Genomic DNA, 19910 nt, shown 5'->3' on the forward strand with positions numbered 1-19910 from the left:
TACAGGGGTAATACACACAGTAATGTCACAGTACAGGGGTAATACACACAGTAATGTCACAGTACAGGGGTAATACACACAGTAATGTCACAGTACAGGGGGAACACACAGTAATATAATGGGATCAACAATTCAGACTGCATCATCAATGTAGAAGGGGATTTGAACATTGCTTCAGCACTTGCCCACAAGGGGGCAGTGTCAGACTGTGCAATCACAGACACAGAGGTGGGAAATCCCCTAGAGCCCGTGTGTTCTAACCAGGAAAAAAAAGAGCGGCAAAACAGTACAGACCCAGAGCTCAGCCAGGAGAGAGCTACGTGTGGTGTCCCTGAACAGAGGGTTCTTTTGCAACCGGATTCTTGGAAGAATCACCCTGTGGAAGTGGGTTCTGCCATTCCCGGTCTGCAGGACTTTGTTTTCACCGAGGATCTAACCGGTCTGCAGAGCATCGCGCCCGGAGTGCATATCCAGGGGCTGTGACAACTTGACTGCAGAGCATCGCATCCTGAGTGCAAGTGCAGGGGCCGTTACCGACACAAGGGAGCCATCCGTGCAACCGTGACCTCCCTTCTTCTGCTCGGTGTGCCCCGGGACTAGGAGACTGACTAGAATCCGTTACCAGCGGGAGAAGATCAAAGGAGAAGACCGAGGAGCTGCATCCCTTCAGCGCTGCACCGGGACCCATCATCGTGAGACTCCAGGCCTGCGACGTGGGAGCGGCATCTTATTCTGGGATAGACTGGTACGTGATTGTAGGGAAAGTTAGGGAAAGTTGCCGCCATTTCTTTGTTTTTTTTTCTCTTGTCTTTTTTTCCTTGCTGCGTACCCGGAAGGAGTGAAGATCCGGGGACTCCACTATACACATGTGTGCAGATAGTTCGGTTGACTGTGTTATAAATATGTTTCATAGTAAAGAAATGTTACTACCGGTAAAATCTGAGTATGGGGATTTTGTTGGAATAGAGCATACACACACACCCGCGGCCCTACCACCGGTCGCTTCATGTGGCGTAGTCGGCAGGATGTGTGACCAACAAAATCATCCCCCGGTAGTAACTTATAACCGGACATCTCCCCCGACGTCTATTGTCAATCAGGTGAGAAAGTTTAACGGACGGAACTATCCTGTAACTGAATGGACTGAACAACTTAAGATAGTGGGGGAAATGTATAACACTGATCCTAAGACCTTAGCAGAAATGGCCATGCTAACATTAGAGGGGGAAGCGTGGACGACAGTCAGGCTGGAGACGGTTAGGGGCCGGCGTACGTTGGATGACTTGGTGCGGGTGCTGGAGAACACCTATGGGCCGACCACATATGCGGGAACATTGCGCTATATGTTCTTCCGGCGTACTCAGCTCGAGTCGGAGGACATTCCTCAATATGCCAATGCCCTTCAAGTGCTGCTAGAACAAGCCTGTAGAAAAGAAGAACAGATAGCTAGTACGGGTGCCCGTGACCTGGTGTTGAGAGATCAGTTCGTGACCGGATTGAGAGACCCGTACCTTAACCACTCATTGCAAGATCTACTCCGGATAAATCCGGCCCTTACGTTCGCTTAGGTCAAACAAGAAGCTATAGAACGTTCAAGGGGACCTGTCGTGGAGACACAGACATATACCGCGGCTTGCAGGTCCATATCTGGTATCGGGACTCCGAACAGCGACACGGAAGAACTGAAGCAGATGGTGGCAGAGTTGCAGAAACAGGTGTTACAGCTCACCCTAGACCAACAGGCGGGCCGGCAAGCGAGACAACAACCCAGCCGGCCGATGGGAAGATGCTGGACATGCGGCGACCCCCGCCATAGAGCAAACCGTTGCCCCCAGAACTTTCAAGTTCATCCACGGTCCGATCTACCAGAACCAGCAAGTCATGTCTCACAACAGCGGCCACCTTTAAACTAGACGCCCCTGCCAAAGAGGCTCACTCGGCAGGGGAGGCCAAAGAGAGGGGTGTGGGAAAACAGAGCCAGCCACGGAACAAACTTGCATCAAATAGCCCCACCCTGGAAGTATTACTGTAAGGGATCGCCGTACAAGGGTTAATGGATACTGGGTCTCCGGTACCCACCATCTCCGAGCAGTTCTACGAAGAGTGTCTAAAGCCGCGGGTTGCCTATGACCCTGATACCGCCATCAAGATCAAAGCAGCCAATAATCTACCCATTCCGGTGACGGGAGTTGCCTGGATGAACACCGAAATCTGTGGCCAAGATCTCGGGAAGAGAGGGATAATTGTGGTCAGGGAAGGCTTTGGATCAGAAACGCCCATGATTATTGGGATGAACATCTTGAAAGACCTGAATCTGGTGTTGTTTACCAAGAGGGGGCCCAAGTACTGGCAAGAAGTGACCGCACATAGGGCCACCCGCCGTGCCTTTCAGCAAGTGGTCCGGACCTGCAACCTCCAGCGAATGACAGAAGAACAACTGCCACTGGCCACGATCACCGTACCCCACCATACTAGGATCACCTTACCGGCTGGGAAAGAGACAGTTATCTCACTACCCCTTAGCACCACGAGACAGCTTGAAGGCGTGGAGGTGCTGCTTGAGCCGCGCACCCCGAAGGAAGGGAAGCTGAATACACTAGTCGCTCAAACTCTAGCAGTAGTGAGAAAGGGAAGAATTCCTGTCAGGCTGGGCAACACGGCTAACGTGAGCGTTGACCTAGAAGCCGGGACACAGCTCGCCCGAGTCTATGCTCTAACCGAAGAGGTGAACCCTATGAGCCCCCTCCAGTTTGTACCGTCTACAGAGGGAGATTGGACAGTGACGGTCTCTGCCATGGCCGCTGTCGCGGGTGACACCAACGTGGGGCGAGAACTACGAGAGAAGTGTCAGTTGACGTATCCCAATACTCCAAACGGGAGGTGTCCCAGGTGGAAGAGCTACTTCAAGAGCATCAGGCGTCCTTTGCCCGGCATGACACCGACTTTGGGTGCACCACCAGTATCAAGCACGAAATCCCCACAGGTGACGCTGCTCCGATCCGTGAAAGGTACCGCCAAATACCTCCCCAGCAATACCAAGAAGTGAAAAATCTCCTGAATTCCATGCTACACGCTGGAGTGGTACGAGAAAGCCAGAGCCCCTGGGCTGCACCGGTGGTGATAGTCAAGAAGAAGGACGGGTCCCTGAGGTTCTGTGTGGACTACCGCCGTTTGAATGCTTGCACCACCCGGGACTCATACCCTTTGCCAAGGATTGAAGAATCCCTGACAGCCCTGAAGAAAGCCAAATACTTCTCTTCGTTGGATCTGGCCAGCGGATATTGGCAGGTACCCATGCACGAGAAAGATAGAGAGAAGACTGCTTTCCATGGGCCTGTACGAGTTCAACCGGATGCCCTTTGGTCTGAACAACGCGCCGGGGACTTTCCAGCGGCTGTGGGTTCTGCCATTCCCGGTCTGCAGGACTTTGTTTTCACCGAGGATCTAACCGGACTGCAGAGCATTGCGCCCGGAGTGCATATCCAGGGGCTGTGACAACTTGACTGCAGGGCATCGCATCCTGAGTGCAAGTGCAGGGGCCGTTACCGACACAAGGGAGCCATCCGTGCAACCGTGACCTCCCTTCTTCTACTCGGTGTGCCCCGGGACTAAGAGACTGACTAGAATCCGTTACCAGCGGGAGAAGATCAAAGGAGAAGACCGAGGAGCTGCATCCCTTCAGCGCTGCACCGGGACCCATCATCGTGAGACTCCAGGCCTGCGACGTGGGAGCGGCATCTTCTTCTGGGATAGTCTGGTACGTGATTGTAGGGAAAGTTAGGGAAAGTTGCCGCCATTTCTTTGTTTTTTTTTCTCTTGTCTTTTTTTCTTTGCTGCGTACCCGGAAGGAGTGAAGATCCGGGGACTCCACCATACACATGTGCGCAGATAGTTTGGTTGACTGTGTTATAAATATGTTTCATAGTAAAGAAATGTTACTACCGGTAAAATCTGAGTATGGGGATTTTGTTGGAATAGAGCATACACACACACCCGCGGCCCTACCACCGGTCGCTTCAATGTCACAGTACAGGGATAATAAACACAGTAATGTCACAGTACAAGGGCAACACACAGTGATGTCACAGTACAGGGGTAATACACACAGTAATGTCACAGTACAGGGGCAACACACAGTAATGTCACAGTAAAGGGATATTAAACACAGTGATGTCACAGTACAGGGGTAATACACACAGTAATGTCACAGTACAGGGGTAATATGTGCCACCCCCGTGCCAGCAGCAGGCGCTGCTCAGATCCGGGGCCTACGGTACGGCTCGAGGGGTTCCCCGGACCCGGGGGTCTCGCGGTCACTCCGAATAAAAGGGGGGACGTATTTGTACGGGATTGATTGTACAATGTCTGTGACGCCACGCACGGTGTGTGGTGAAGTGGGACACCACCGCTGCTGTTGTGGGATACCCAGGGGAGATGTAATGGTAGCAGGATGTTAACGCCTCCGTGAGTAGGGATGATTGCCCCGGGGCCCAGTGGCTCTGTGCAGGGTATGGCGATGGCAGGGGCTTGCACGCCCAGATGGACCAGGGGATAGTTGGTTACTCACTATTGAATGAATCACACGAGTCTTTTGGTAAACCAAGGTGCTGGTGGCTGGCCGCCGTGGCCGGTTGTACTCTGGTCCTCCACCCGGGCTGGTGGTCACTGTCCTTTTCTCTGCACTGTGTTTGTATATTGTGGGCTGCCTGGTTTGGAACTCAGGAGTCCGTTCCTGGCTTGCTGGGTGCCTAAGGAGTTGTGCCCGCAGACGCTGACCCGTGGGATCTATGGGCCCTGGCGGTTGCCCTATCTGTGGGTGGTTGTCTTATTTCAAGACTTTGGTTAGGACAGGACCTATAATCCTGCCTTCAATCGGTTAATTAGCTAGGTCGCTGGTTTCGGTCCTGGATGCAAGGTCCGAGTACCCCCTCTGTGCACGATTTTCGGTCGGGGTCTCCGGTGTCGGTACCGGTGAGCTCCAACCCTTCTCCAGTCCTCCTCGGATCTGCCAAGCTGTCTTCCCGTCTCCTGCTGACAGAGACCACCGTCTGCCACCTAGCCAAGGTACCAGGGCTTCGACCCTGGCACCGTTCAACTTGAACCTCCTCCGCTGGAGCTACACCTAGCTCCAGCCCACACTCCTCTCAACTTGAACTCCAAGACTGAACTAAAGCTTAACTGCTTGAACTCACTGTTTTTCCGCCCCGGGCTGTCTAGACCCCTAGGTAGGCGTTTCCTTACCACCTGGTCCCACCCACTGGTGTGCCTGTCTTGCCCTAAGGGGGGGTGACTAGGGTTTCAGGTCGGCTGTGTGTCACCTAGGTGAGGGAAGGTGTTATGCGGGGGACTATGTGTGACTACCTAGTTTTGCCAGGGCGTCACAAATACACACAGTAATGTCACAGTACAGGGATAGTAAACACAGTGATGTCACAGTACAGGGACAATACACACAGTAATGTCACAGTACAGGGGCAACACATAGTGATGTCACAGTACAGAGATAATAATAATTCCCTATCAGTATGTTTTTGGAGTGTGGGAGGAAACCGGAGTACCCGGAGGCAACCCACGCAAACACGGGGAGAACATACATACTCCTTGCAGATGTTGTCCTTAGTGGGACTAGAACAAAGGACCACAGCGCCGCAAGGCTGCAGTGCTAACCACTGAGCCACCGTGCCACCCATAAGATAATACACACAGTAATGTCACAGTACAGGGATAATACACACAGTGATGTCACAATACAGAAATAATATATATTCAAAAAAGGGGTGCACACTCGGACTAAATCAATAAAACCGAGTGCAGCATCCTGGATGATCACAACACGACCAATACAGAAGAAGAAAAAAGCTCACACTTAATGGATGCCCACACCAGAAAATGGAAATGCTAGATACAAATATAACAATCTTTATTAAATCCAAAAGGACAGTAAACACACTTAATGAAATCATTTAAAGGGAACCTGTCACCAGTTTTGGGGCCTATAAGCTGCGGCCACCTCCAGTGGGCTCTTATATACAGCATTCTAACATGCTATATATAAGAGCCCAGGCCGCTGTGTAGAACGTAAAAATCACTTTATAATACTCACCTAGGGGGTCGGTACGGTATAGACTGGTTGGATGGGTGTCTCCGTTCTCCAGTACCAGCGCCTCCTCTTTCGGCCATCTTTGTCCTCCTTCTTCTGAAGCCGGAGTGCATGACACGTCCTACGTCATCCACATTAGCCAGCATTGAGGTCCTGCGCAGGCGCACTATAATCTGCTCTGAGCAGGACAGATCAAAGTATTGTTGTGCACCTGCACAAGACCTCAATGCCGGCTATTGTGCATGACGTAGGATGTGTCATGCACCGCGGCTTCAGAAGAAGCAGGACAAAGATGGCCGAAAGAGGAGGCACAAGTACCGGAGATCAGAGACACCTATCCGCCAAGTCTGCACCACACCAACCGTTAGATGAGTATTATAAAGTGTTTTTTTACATTCTACACAGTGGCCTGGGCTCTTATATACAGCATGTTAGAATGCTGTATATAAGAGCCCACTGGGGGTGGCCACAGGTTCTGGCCCCAAATCTGATGACAGGTTCCCTTTAAAAGCATGAACAAATCCCAAATGACAACCTCTGCAAAAGTGTGATAACCTACTGTAATACAATACCCATATACAGTGAATGCGCATAACAATTCAATACATGGAATAAATATGTGCAGTGTCACACAGCTAGCACAGAGACATACGTATAACTAAATTCAACTTATTCTGTAATAAACCGTATATGGGCACTGCAAAGAAGGATTAGTATAGAAGAGAAGACCGTCAGACAGCCCTGAATAATGCTCTGTGCAACCGAGCATGGAGCAGACCCAGTATATCAGATAAGGCACTTATGATAACCCATAGGATCCTATACCTAGCATGATGATCAACTGAACCAAGAACTATCAATCCCTGTACAGATATAGATATGGGACAACGAGTGAAAAAATATGCCAAGAAGAACAGAAATATACATGTGCCGGGCTAAGAGAAGGGGTGGAGGACTGGGCTAAATGCTCTGTGCAGTAAAGCATAAAGCAGGTCTGATGAGCCTGCTATAGGTACTGCAAAAGAGTATTAGCGTAAAAGGGAAACCGTCAGCAAGCTCTAAGTAAACACTCTGTGCAGCGCTCTGCAACAGAGCATGAAGCAGAGCCAATATACTAGTGCTGTGCAACAGAGCATGAAGCAGAGCTAATATTCCAGCGCTGTGCAACAGAGCATGAAGCAGAGCCAATATACCAGATGTGGCACTGTAGAAAGGTATCAGAGTAAAGGCCGCTTTACACGCATCGACATCGCTAAAGCGATGTCGTTGGGGTCACGGAATTCGTGACGGACATCAGGCCTCTTTAGCGATGTCGTTGTGTGTGAAACCTACGAGCAATTGAAAAAGGTTGCAAAATCGTGCAAAATCGTTAATCGTTGACATGCTCCCCTATTCCCAATTATCGTTGCAGCTGCAGGTACGATGTTATTCGTCGTTCCTGCGGCAGCACACATCGCTACGTGTGACACCGCAGGAACGAGGAACCTCACCTTACCTGCGGCCACCGGCAATGAGAAAGGAAGGAGGTGGGCGAGATGTTACGTCTCGCTCATCTCCGCCCCTCCGCTCCTATTGGGCGGCCGCTTAGTGATGTTGCTGTGACGCCGAACGAACCGCTCCCTTAGAAAGGAGGCGGTTTGCCGGTCACAGCGACGTCGCTAGGCAGATAAGTAGTGTGAGCAAGGATGGTTGACCTTAGGGAGATCAACATCCACCACTGCGGAGACACCATCAAGTGTTTCTCAACGCAGTGATTCTAGAGCAATGCCCCCTGGGAAATATTCAAAGCAAGAAGGCCTGCGGAGACACCATCACATGTTTCTCAACGCTGGCAGGAAACTAGCCAGGTCTTTCACCGGGAAGGAACAACCACGGGAAGGGCAGTCTCCAGTCAAGGAGACCACCTATGCCAAACATGGTATCCATCCACAGACAGCCGTTTCGGGGTATTTGCCCCTCATCAGTGTGGAGTAGGAATCTGGCTAGTGGGACATTGCCTAGTAAAAGACTATGTGAGCAAGGATGGTTGACCTTAGGGAGATCAACATCCACCACTGTGGAGACACCATCACGTGTTTCTCAACGCAGTGATTCTAGAGCAATGCCCCCTGGGAAATATTCAAAGCAAGAAGGCCTGCGGAGACACCATCACATGTTTCTCAACGCTGGCAGGAAACTAGCCAGGTCTTTCACCGGGAAGGAACAACCACGGGAAGGGCAGTCTCCAGTCAAGGAGACCACCTATGCCAAACATGGTATCCATCCACAGACAGCCGTTTCGGGGTATTTGCCCCTCATCAGTGTGGAGTAGGAATCTGGCTAGTGGGACATTGCCTAGTAAAAGACTATGTGAGCAAGGATGGTTGACATTAGGGAGATCAACATCCACCACTGCGGAGACACCATCACGTGTTTCTCAACGCAGTGATTCTAGAGCAATGCCCCTTGGGAAATATTCAAAGCAAGAAGGCCTGCGGAGACACCATCACATGTTTCTCAACGCTGGCAGGAAACTAGCCAGGTCTTTCACCGGGAAGGAACAACCACGGGAAGGGCAGTCTCCAGTCAAGGAGACCACCTATGCCAAACATGGTATCCATCCACAGACAGCCGTTTCGGGGTATTTGCCCCTCATCAGTGTGGAGTAGGAATCTGGCTAGTGGGACATTGCCTAGTAAAAAACTATGTGCGCAAGGATGGTTGACCTAGCCAATATACTAGTGCTGTGCAACAGAGCATGAAGCAGAGCTAATCTTCCAGCGCTGTGCAACAGAGCATGAAGCAGAGCCAATATACCAGATGTGGCACTGTAGAAGGGTATCAGAGTAAAGGCCGCTTTACACGCATCGACATCGCTAAAGCGATGTCGTTGGGGTCACGGAATTCGTGACGGACATCTGGCCTCTTTAGCGATGTCGTTGCGTGTGAAACCTACGAGCAATTGAAAAAGGTTGCAAAATCGTGCAAAATCGTTAATCGTTGACATGCTCCCCTATTCCCAATTATCGTTGCAGCTGCAGGTACGATGTTGTTCGGCGTTCCTGCGGCAGCACACATCGCTACGTGTGGCACCACAGGAACGAAGAACCTCACCTTACCTGCTGCCGCCGGCAATGAGAAAGGAAGGAGGTGGGCGAGATGTTACGTCTCGCTCATCTCCGCCCCTCCGCTCCTATTGGGCGGCCGCTTAGTGACGTCGCTGTGACGCCGAACGAACCGCCCCCTTAGAAAGGAGGCGGTTTGCCGGTCACAGCGACGTCGCTAGGCAGGTAAGTAGTGTGACGGGTCCGGCCGATTTTGTGCGCCACGGGGAGTGATTTGTCCTTGACGCACAAACGATGAGGGTGGGTACGCACGCTAGCGATCTCGCTAGCGAGATCGCAGCGTGTAAAGCGGCCTTAAGAGGGAAGCCCTACGCTTATGGCAGCGATACATTGGGTTTCCCTCCTACTCTGATACCCCTCTGCAGTGCCACATGTGGTATATTGGCTCTGCTTCATGCTTTGTTGCACAGCGCTGCACAGAGCATTTACTTAGGGTTTCCCTTTTAGTACAGAGAGGTTACACACAGGGATGACACAGCACAGGGCAGTTTCTTCAGTGTTATAGGCAGACATTTGTACATTATTATACTCACCTGCTCCTATGCTGTGAGAGATGTTAGTGGCTTCTGCCTCCACTTCCTGTGGTTCCTCCTGGCTGTGTTCATTTCTTGTCCTCTGCTTTCTCTCTCTTGTGCTTCTGCTCTCCCTTCTTGTTTGCTTAGCTCTGTTTCCTCAGGTTATTCTGCTCCGTTGTCTCTCCTTGTCAGGTCTCTGCTCCTTCTCCTGCACTGTTTAGCTTTCCATATTTTCATTGTCCTGCGACTGTACTGAACAAGCTGCCTGGCCACTCCCCCCTCTACAGCAGAGGTTGTGCTGTACAGTGTGGGTGAGTCTGCCCCTCTGTGTTGGCGCCTGCAGCTATACAAACAGTGAAGGCCCTCCCCCCCTCAGGCTACTTTCACACATCCGGTTTGAGCCCTGCGGCTCAATCCGGCTGTGAAAACTATGCAACGGATGCGGTGAAAACACCGCATCCTTTGCATACGTTTTTACATGCGGCAGGTCCGGTTTTTTCCGGTTGCGGCATGCTACTGAGCATGCGCAGTGGAAAATACCGCATGCGGCGACCGGATGCGGTTTTTTCCGCATCGCGCCGCATCCGGCCTCCATAGGGATGCATTGAAAAATGCGCCGCAGCGGCCGGATGCGGCGCGATGCGGTGTTTTTTGCCGGAGCAAAAAACGTTGCAGGGTACGTTCGATCCGGCCGCCGCATCGGCTAAATCTGCCGCATGCGGCAAAAACCGGACCGAACGCAAGCCCCTACGGCACAATGCGGCACTAATGTAAGTCAATGCAAAAAAAAACCGCAATCGGCGTTACAAAAGCCGGTTGCGGTTTTTCTGCAGAACGCCGTATTGTGCCGCAGAGCAAAAATCCGGATGTGTGAAAGTACCCTTAATCAGCTGCTTGGTGACGGCCCTGGGCAGCCCGCCCATGCTGGGTATAAGGAAAGTAAAAGTACACACCGCAGGCAGCCATCCGGGCCCCTTTAGGTCATGGGCCCCGTAGCAGCCTATTGACGGTACGACACTGGGCAGGGGCAAACACATGCGCCTGCTATTAACCCCTGCATCCCGCAGTTAATTTCTGTTTTTCTTTTTTGTCTTCTCCCCTTTTTCCTGGAGCCATAACTTTTTTATTTTTCCGTCACTATAGCCACATGAGGGCTTGTTTTTTTGCAGGAAGAATTGTACTATTGAATGACACCGTTCATTTTTCCCCATATTCTACTGGACAACGGGAAAAAAAATCAAATTGTAGTGAAATTACAAAAAAAAGTGCAATTGCATGATTATTTTTGGTTTTATTTACTGTGTTCACTATTTTGAAAAACTGACCTGGCTTTTTGATTGCCCAGGTCAGTACGAGTTTCTCGATACCAAACATGGATAGTTTTTACTTTTATCTAATATTTGCGTTTTGTTCCCAATTTCCAAGACCCACAGCATTCTCATTTTTCATGATCTGGGGCTCAGTGACAGCTTATTTTTTGTATCTTCAGCTGGTGTTTTTAGTCATACCATTTTTGGATAGATGGGACATTTTGATTGCCTGTTTTTGCATTTTAATGCACTGTTGCGGCAACCAAAAAATCTCAATTCTGGTGTTTTGTGGGGGGGTTTTTTCGCTATGCCATGTACTAATCAGATTTATAGAGTTTAGATTTCGATAGATCGATCATTTCTGAACATGGCGATACCAAATGTGTATTTTTTATTATTGCTTTATTTTCAATGGGGCAAAGGGGTGATTTTAAACTTTTAGGGTTTTTTTCATATTTTTTAAAGCTTTTTTACATTTTTTTTTATGATTTTACTAGTCCCCTTAGGGACTGTCTGATCGTTTATCCTGATCAGAGCGATGCTGCTGTCGTGTGAGTGCAAGCGCTCTGATGGCATTCACAGTAAACATGTCATGGCAGCGACAGGGGTCATCATCTGACCCCACGCTGCCACGGCAACCCATTGGCGCCCAGTGGGTGGCAGAGAACACCGCAATTCCCGCCAGAGCCCATTAGATCGCACTGTTAGAGTTTGACAGCACCATCTAAGGGGTTAACAGGGAAGCCTGTATCGGAGATCGACAAACCCCTGTGAGCTGCACATGTGTTCTGATTGGATTAGCAAACATGTGCAGGGAATAATGCAGGCTCAGCGCGCATGTGCAGGGAATAATGGGAGCTCACCACGTGAGTCCGCATTAAAAGGACAGACATGGCCAAAAACGTACAGGTACGTCTTTGGTCATAAAAGGTTAAAGAAAATGAATATCCACTGCTCCCCATATTGAAAGGTGGGTAGTACTATGGGCATGGGGAACCATGAATATTCATTTTCTTGAATAGCGGACACACTGACTTCCAGCAGCCACTGGGGCGATCACATGTGTCTGCTAGAGAAAATGAATATTCATTGCTCCCAATATCCATAATCTCAGGTGTGGAGAGCAGTGAATATTCATTTTGCATTAGCCGTCAGCTGTAACTGGGGGTGCATGGCATTGACGTCATGCACACTGAAGTCAGTTGCAGGCATCAGAAGAAGACAGCAAACTGGGGGAGCAGATGTAAGGTGAGTACATTTTTTTTTTAATATGTGAGTGGCATATATTCCAGACTGGGTCTATGATGGGGTACATAAGATGGCTAAGATATACCGTACAGACCAAAAGTTTGGACACACCTTCTCATTCAAAGAGTTTTCTTTATATTCATGACTCTGAATATTGTAGATTCACATTGAAGGAATCAAAGCTATGAATTAACACATGTGGAATGAAATACTTAACAAAAAAGTGTGAAATAACTGAAAATATGTCTTATGTTCTAGGTTCTTCAAAGTAGCCACCTTTTGCTTTGATTACTGCTTTGCACACTCTTGACATTCTCTTGATGAGCTTCAAGAGGTAGTCACCGGAAATGGTCTTTCAACTGTCTTGAAGGAGTTCCCAGAGATGCTTAGCACTGTTGGCCCTTTTGCCTTCACTCTGCGGTCCAGCTCACCCCAAACCATCTCGATTGGGTTCAGGTCTGGTGACTGGAGGCCAGGTCATCTGGCGTAGCACCCCATCACTCTCCTTCTTAGTCAAATAGCCTGGATGTGTGTTTGGGGTCATTGTCTTGTTGAAAAATAAATGATGGTCTAACTAAACGCAAACCGGATGGAATAGCATGCCGCTGCAAGATGCTGTATATAGCCATGCTGGTTCAGTATGCCTTCAAGTTTTAATAAATCCCCAACAGTATCACCAGTAAAGCACCCCCACACCATCACACCTCCTCCATGCTTCACGGTGGGAACCAGGCATGTAGAGTCCATCCGTTCACCTTTTATGCATCGCACAAAGACACGGTGGTTGGATCCAAAGATCTCAAATTTGGACTCATCAGACCAAAGCACAGATTTCAACTGGTCTAATGTCCATTCCTTGTGTTCTTTAGCCCAAACAAGTCGCTTCTAATTGTTGCCTGTCCTTAGCAGTGGTTTCCTTGCAGTTATTTACCATGAAGGCCTGCTGCATAAAGTCTCCTCTTAACAGTTCTAGAGATGTGTCTGCTGAAAGAACTAACTCTGTGTGGCATTGACCTGGTCTCTAATCTGATCTGCTGTTAATCTGCGATTTCTGAGGCTGGTGACTTGGATAAACTTATCCTCCACAGCAGAGGTGACTCTTGGTCTTCCTTTCCTGGGGTGGTCCTCATGTGAGCCAGTTTCTTTGTAGCGTTTGATAGTTTTTGCCACTGCACTTGGGGACACTTTCAAAGTTTTCCCAATTTTTTGGACTGACTGACCAGCATTTCTTAAAGTAATGATGGCCACTCGTTTTTCTTTACTTAGCTGCTTTTTCCTTGCCATAATACACATTCTAACAATCTATTCAGTAGGACTATTAGATGTGTTATCCACCATACTTCTGCACAACACAACTAATGGTCCCAACCCCATTTACAAGGCAAGAAATCCCACTTATTAAACCTGACAGGGCACACCTGTGAAGTCAAAACCATTTCCAGTGACTACCTCTTGAAGCTCATCAAGAGAATGTCAAGAGTGTGCAAACCAGTAATCAAAGCAAAAGGTGGCTACTTTGAATAACCTAGAATATAAGACATATTTTCAGTTGTTTCACACTTTTTTGTTCAGTATTTCATTCCACATGTGTTAATTCATAGTTTTGATGCCTTTAATGTGAATCTACAATTTTCAGAGTCATGAAAATAAAGAAAACTATTTGAATGAGAAGGTGTATCCAAACTTTTGTTCTGTACTGTATACCAGGATTTGGGACATGTATACCAGGAAGGGGCCTAGGATGGGCCCATGATGGTGGATATATATATATATACACCAGGATGGAGGACATATAAAACAATGCTTAAAGGGGTATTCCGGCTTATTTTGACTTTTTTTTATTATTTCCCTATTTGGCTACATTGGGGCTGGTAAGTAGATAGTGACCACTTACCTGCCCTGCTGTCAGCCCCTCTCCCCCGGCTCAGAGTGCTGTCAGCCCCTCTCCCCGGCTCAGAGTGCTGTCAGACCCTCTCCCCCGGCTCAGAGTGGTCATTTGACCGCTCCTGCCGCGATTTTCCTGCTTCCGGTCATTTCATGTCAACATGGGCAGGACCATGTTGACATGCAAATCTGTGAACAGCTTGTTGCCGCTCTGCTGGGCTGGTACAGTGCGTGAGTCCCCGCCCCCCTTCCCTGTACCCTCCCACACATTCCCCCGCATCCGTACTCTCCCCGCAACCTCCCCTGCACTGCTGTGGGGTCTGTGACCTGGGGGAGGGGCCTGGCAGCAACTGCCACGGTGTCACCGCCACCACCGGGCCCCCTGCTCAGGATCGCAGGAGTGCCCGTGCAGTCTGTGTCCCGCTCCAGCCCCGCGGCTGCCCGCACTGCATTATCAGCAGTGCGGGCAGCCGCGAGGATGACGAGCGCTGCTGTCAGGAGCTTAGATGAGATCATTACCTGCTGTGACGATGTCCTGCCTCCCTGACGCCAGCGCTATCACTGCCTTCTATGCCCGCCGCGTTCTCACATCAAGTCTCGCGGGCGGCCCGAGACTGTCACTAGCGGTGACGTCACGGGCTCCCGCGATACTGCTGAGAAAGTGGTGGGCATAGAAGTCAGTGACAGCGCTGACGTCAGGAGAGCGTCACAGCAGGTAATGATCTCATGTAACCTCCTGACAGCAGCACTTGTCATCCCATGCAGTGACCTGGGCTGACTTATTGATGTTAGCTCAGGCCACTGCACTACTCTCCCAGCCAATAGGGAACATTCTGTTCTTCATTGACTGGGACAGTGACTATGGTATGGATCATCATGGGACCTTCTTATTGGATTACGCCGGACACGGATTTGATTGTTCTTTTCAATAAATTGGTGAAAGAGGGAATGTTTTGGGGAGTGTTTTTTCAAATAAAATTTTTTTTGTTGTATATTTTTTTTTAATTACTGACTGGGTTGGTGATGTCGGGTATCTGATAGACGCTGTGACATCACTAACCCCAGGGCTTGATGCCAGGTGGCATTGCACATCTGGCATCAACCCCATATATTACCCAGTTTGCCACCGCACTAGGGCACGGGATGAGCTTGGGCGAAGCGCCAGGATTGGCACATCTAATGGATGCGCAACTTCTGGGGCGGCTGCAGCCTGCTATTTTTAGGCTGGGGAGTGTCCAAGAACTGCAGACCTCCCTAGTCTGAGAATACCAGACCCCAGCTGTCCGCTTTACCTTGGCTGGTGATCCAATTTGGGGGGACCCCATGTTTTTTGTTTTAAATTATTTATTTAATTTAAAATAACAGCGTGGGGGCCCTCTGTTTTGGATTACCAGCCAAGGTGAAGTGGACAGCTGTGGTCTGCAGGCTGCAGCCGTCTGCTTTACCCTAGCTGGCTACAAAAGATAGGGGGGACCCCACGTCTTTTTTTTAATTTATTTTTTGGCTAAATACAAGGCTAAGCACCCTTTAGTGCCACATGAAAGTCACTAAAGGGTGCCAGCTTAGAATATGCAGGGGGATTGGACATTATATAGGTCTTTCTCATCTATTATCTATCTATCTATCTCTCTGTCTCTATATCTACTCATCTATTTATCTTTCTTGCTGCTTCGGTCCGCAAAAAAACGGAAGGCACACGGATGCATCTGTGAAAAAAATGGACTGTTTTTTGCGGACCGCAAAAACGGAACGGCGATGTGAATGTAGCCTACATGTGTTCCCTATGGGGGTAGATAAAACATGTATGGAAATAAAAAGGTTACTTCCCGGTGTGCGTTCTTTGATGTACAATAAGATTTGTTTTCCAACTAAAACATTTCTCACAACCGGAAAATGACAATGGCTTCTTCCTTGCGTGAATTCTCTAATGTGTAACAAGATCTGATATTTCTGTAAAACATTTTCCACATTCTGAACATAAAAAAGGTGTCTGCCCCATGTGAGTTAACAAATGTCTAAGGCTGGAGTCACACTAGAGTATGTCATCCAATGCGATAACATCAGAAGCGATATGCTAACAACCCTCGGCTCCCGCTCTGCTGCGAGTGCGAGCTGAGTGTCATGCAACTGTGATCTGATGTTGCAATCGGATCACAACTGCGGAGAAGATGGTGTGATCTCTCCATCTTCTCTATTGTCAGCCAGTGTGTATAAGCGCACTGCACTTGGATGTGATCAGAGTACAGTTCAATCTTTCACTCACACCCATAGACTTGCATGTGTGCGAGTCTGTATATAAATATGGCATCTGCACTGTGTGACTGTTCTGATGCAATGTTGAAAATGATATTTTGTTTTTAAACATTTTCTACATTTGTATCATGATAGCGCCTTGTTTTCCCTTCATGACTCATCCGGTGCTTAGCAAGATGTGAACTCTGTGTAAAACATTTCCCACATTCTGAACACGAAAATGGCTTCTCCTCTGTGTGAAGTCTCTGATGTTGAACCAACTCAGCTTTTATTGTAAAACATTTCTTACATTCTGAACATGAAAATGGTTTCTCTCCTGTGTGAACTCTCTGATGTCTAACAAGATCTGACTTACTATCAAAACATGTTAAACATTCTGAACATGAAAATGGCTTCTCTCCAGTGTGAATTTTCTGATGTTTAACAAGTGCACATTTGCTGATATAACATTTCTTACATTCTGAACATGAAAATGGTTTCTCCCCTGTGTGAATTCTCTGGTGTTGAACAAATGTATTTCTTTTATAAAAGGATTTCCCACATTCTGAGCACAAAAATGTTTTCTCCCCGGTGTGAATTCTCTGGTGTTGAACAAGGTTTGGTTGGCGAGTAAAACATTTACCACATTCTGAACATAAAAACAGTTTCTCCCCTATAGAAGCTATTTTATGTTCAACAGCCCTTTTGAGACTTTTGTTTTGCATATTTGTCTTTGAGGAAGCAGAAGAAAGGATATTGGCTTGAGGTGTATCTAGTATAATGACATGTTCTTCATGTATATCTGTTGCAAAATCTGAGAATATCAGATATTCTTCTGAGCCCCTGGTACAGTCATCTGTGCGGTTATCTGTAAGAATCTCCTCTTTACACCGCTCATCACCCGTCACATATGTCTCTGTAGTATTAATATGGGGCAGATCTTCACCCTGATCATCCTGAGGAACATCGGGATCTTCTTGTTTACAGTCCTGTGGAAGAAGAGGATGGGGACATCTCTCTGGTGTTGTCCTCTCACTGGATAGAACTGGTGATGTGAAGGCCTGGGGAACCTCCATCATGATGTCCTTGTACAGATCTTTGTGTCCTTCTAAATACTCCCACTCCTCCATGGAGAAATAGACGGTGACATCCTGACACCTTATAGGAACCTCTCCAGTCAGCAGCTCAATCATCTTGTAGGTGAGTTCTAGGATCTTCTGGTCCTTGATGTCCTCATGTATCAGGGGGTGAGGTGGAGGTCCCGTGATTGGGCTCAGGGGTCTTCCCCATCCCTCAGACACAGGGTCCTGACAGCGATCACTAGAGGTCTTCACTGCTGTGTAATCCTCTCCAGTAAGTCGGAAGAGGATCTCTAGGGTGAGGTGTAATGTCCTCTCCGCCATCTTGTCCCTGTCCCTATCCATTCTTGATGGGTCAGTCAGGAAAATTCTCTTATGTAGAAGATCTGAGAGGAACCGGTATTGTAGGGACCCGACTCTCTCACTCTCTGTAGCTTCTTCTCTTACATGCGGCCGCTTCCTACAAGGGAGGTAGGGGGTAGGTTCGGTACAGAAGGATGGTGGGGGGGGTCGGTGCAGAGCGCCGTGTGTGTGTGGTGGGAAGGGTTGCAGAGCCTTATGTGAGCGTGGTGTGCAGAGCCCGATGTGTGTGTGGGGCGCAGAGCCCGATGTGAGTGTGGTGTGCAGAGCCCGATGTGTGTGTGGGGTGCAGAGCCCGATGTGTGTGTGGGGCGCAGAGCCCAATGTGAGTGTGGGGCGCAGAGCCCGATGTGAGTGTGGGGCGCAGAGCCCGATGTGAGTGTGGGGTGCAGAGCCCGATGTGTGTGTGGGGCGCAGAGCCCAATGTGAGTGTGGGGCGCAGAGCCCGATGTGTGTGTGGGGCGCGGAGCCCGATGTGTGTGTGAGGCGCAGAGCCCGATGTGAGTGTGGTGTGCAGAGCCCGATGTGAGTATGGTGTGCAGAGCCCGATGTGAGTATGGTGTGCAGAGCCCGATGTGTGTGTGGGGTGCAGAGTCCGATGTGGTGGGGGGTGCAGAGCCCTGTGTGTGTGTGCGGTGCAGAGCCCGATGTTTGTGTGTGTTGTGCAGAGCAGAGCCTGATGTGTGTGTGGGGCGCAGAGCCCGATGTGTTTGTGGGGCACAGAGCCCGATGTGAGTGTGGTTGCAGAGCCCGATGTGTGTGTGGGGCGCAGAGCCCGATGTGGTGGGGGGTGCAGAGCCCCGTGTGTGTGTGCGATGCAGAGCTGGATGTGTGTGTGGGGAGTGCAGAGCCCGATGTGGTGTGGGGTGCAGAGCCCGATGTGGGGCTGTTATTCCAATGCTGTAGTGATAACAGGTCAGTGCTGGGCAGAATACTGACAGGGAATGTGTGTGCAGAGGCCGGGCAGGGGGCGAGGCTGGACACTGGGGTGGGGCTGGACACTGAGGCCGGGCGGTGCCAGCTCTGACTGAGAGGTTTAGCACAGGAAGTTATCATGTTTGCTTGAGCTGAATTTAAACAAAGAGCTGCAGAGAATAAAGGGATAATTCAAGAGGAACAAAAGTCAGAAAACAAAAAATAACAATGTAGGGATGTTTTATATGACAATACAGCACAGATAAACTCAAAATTTTTGGTAAGCTAATGTCGGACAGCTCCTTCAATGACCACATTTTTTGCCTCCTATGTACCACCTCTAAAACCTAGGTGTGCCCAATAGTCCAAAAAAATATGGTAACTAAGAATCTATCAGTCAGCTGTTTCTGTTGGTAGAGTTTGAAAAGCTGTGTTGACATGTTGCCGATTTACTGTGATTGCTGTAATAAATGCATCACAGCTACAACTGAATTCTGCTTTTTTTTTTTTAGCTCCGAAAAAGACAGATCAAGGCTCTCCTATAAGAAAAAACCTCACGGATTCTCAGAAAACACACTCTGCACCAACCAATAACAGTGCAGCACTGAGCTTTATAATGCAGACAATGCAAACATTGTAAAAAAACTAGGCAGTGTGAATCAGAGCCTGACTACACAATTGCAAACCATAGTTTGAAAAGCCAGCAATGGACCATCTAGTCTGACAAGGTTCCCAGCCGACTTTTTCTCCCTCCATTACTTCATGTAATTTGCAGGTCTCTCTCATGTGTGTACACCGTCCTGTGAAATAACTGTGGCATGGCAATTAGAAGCCATCGGGAACCACACCAAACTAGTCAGATCTCCCTGTGGTCCCCAACCAGCTTTTCCCACTACTCTCTGAAATGCTATTTGCACTGTTAAATTTGTTGTAATAATACTTTATAAAATTTACATAATTGTAATAAAAATGTATTTTCAGAAATAAAAGCCAGAATGTTGTTTCCTACAATAATTATTCCATTTTGATTTCCTAAAGAAGGATTCTTTGCAATTTATCACCACTAGATGATACCAGTTTCTAAATGCTCAAGGCACTTTCTTCAACTCCAATGTGGCTCTTCACATTGAATAAAGTAAATCTTCAAGCATAGACGTTGTTCG

General features: G+C 48.8%; 1 protein-coding gene and 1 pseudogene across 1 annotated transcript in view; one reads left to right on the forward strand and one right to left on the reverse strand.

The window, feature by feature from the left end:
* LOC142315826 (peroxisomal membrane protein 11C-like) overlaps nt 1-19680 on the forward strand; it is a 99349-nt gene extending 79669 nt beyond the window's left edge. The window contains exon 6 of the transcript XR_012754628.1: nt 19260-19680. The gene's annotated coding sequence lies outside the window, so the exon portion shown is untranslated. The remainder of the gene's footprint in view (nt 1-19259) is intronic.
* On the reverse strand, nt 15981-17823 carry LOC142293841 (gastrula zinc finger protein XlCGF66.1-like; annotated as a pseudogene).
* Nucleotides 19681-19910: the final 230 nt, after the last annotated feature.

Source organism: Anomaloglossus baeobatrachus, chromosome 1 (assembly GCF_048569485.1).
Source record: "Anomaloglossus baeobatrachus isolate aAnoBae1 chromosome 1, aAnoBae1.hap1, whole genome shotgun sequence".
Taxonomy (NCBI): domain Eukaryota; kingdom Metazoa; phylum Chordata; class Amphibia; order Anura; family Aromobatidae; genus Anomaloglossus; species Anomaloglossus baeobatrachus.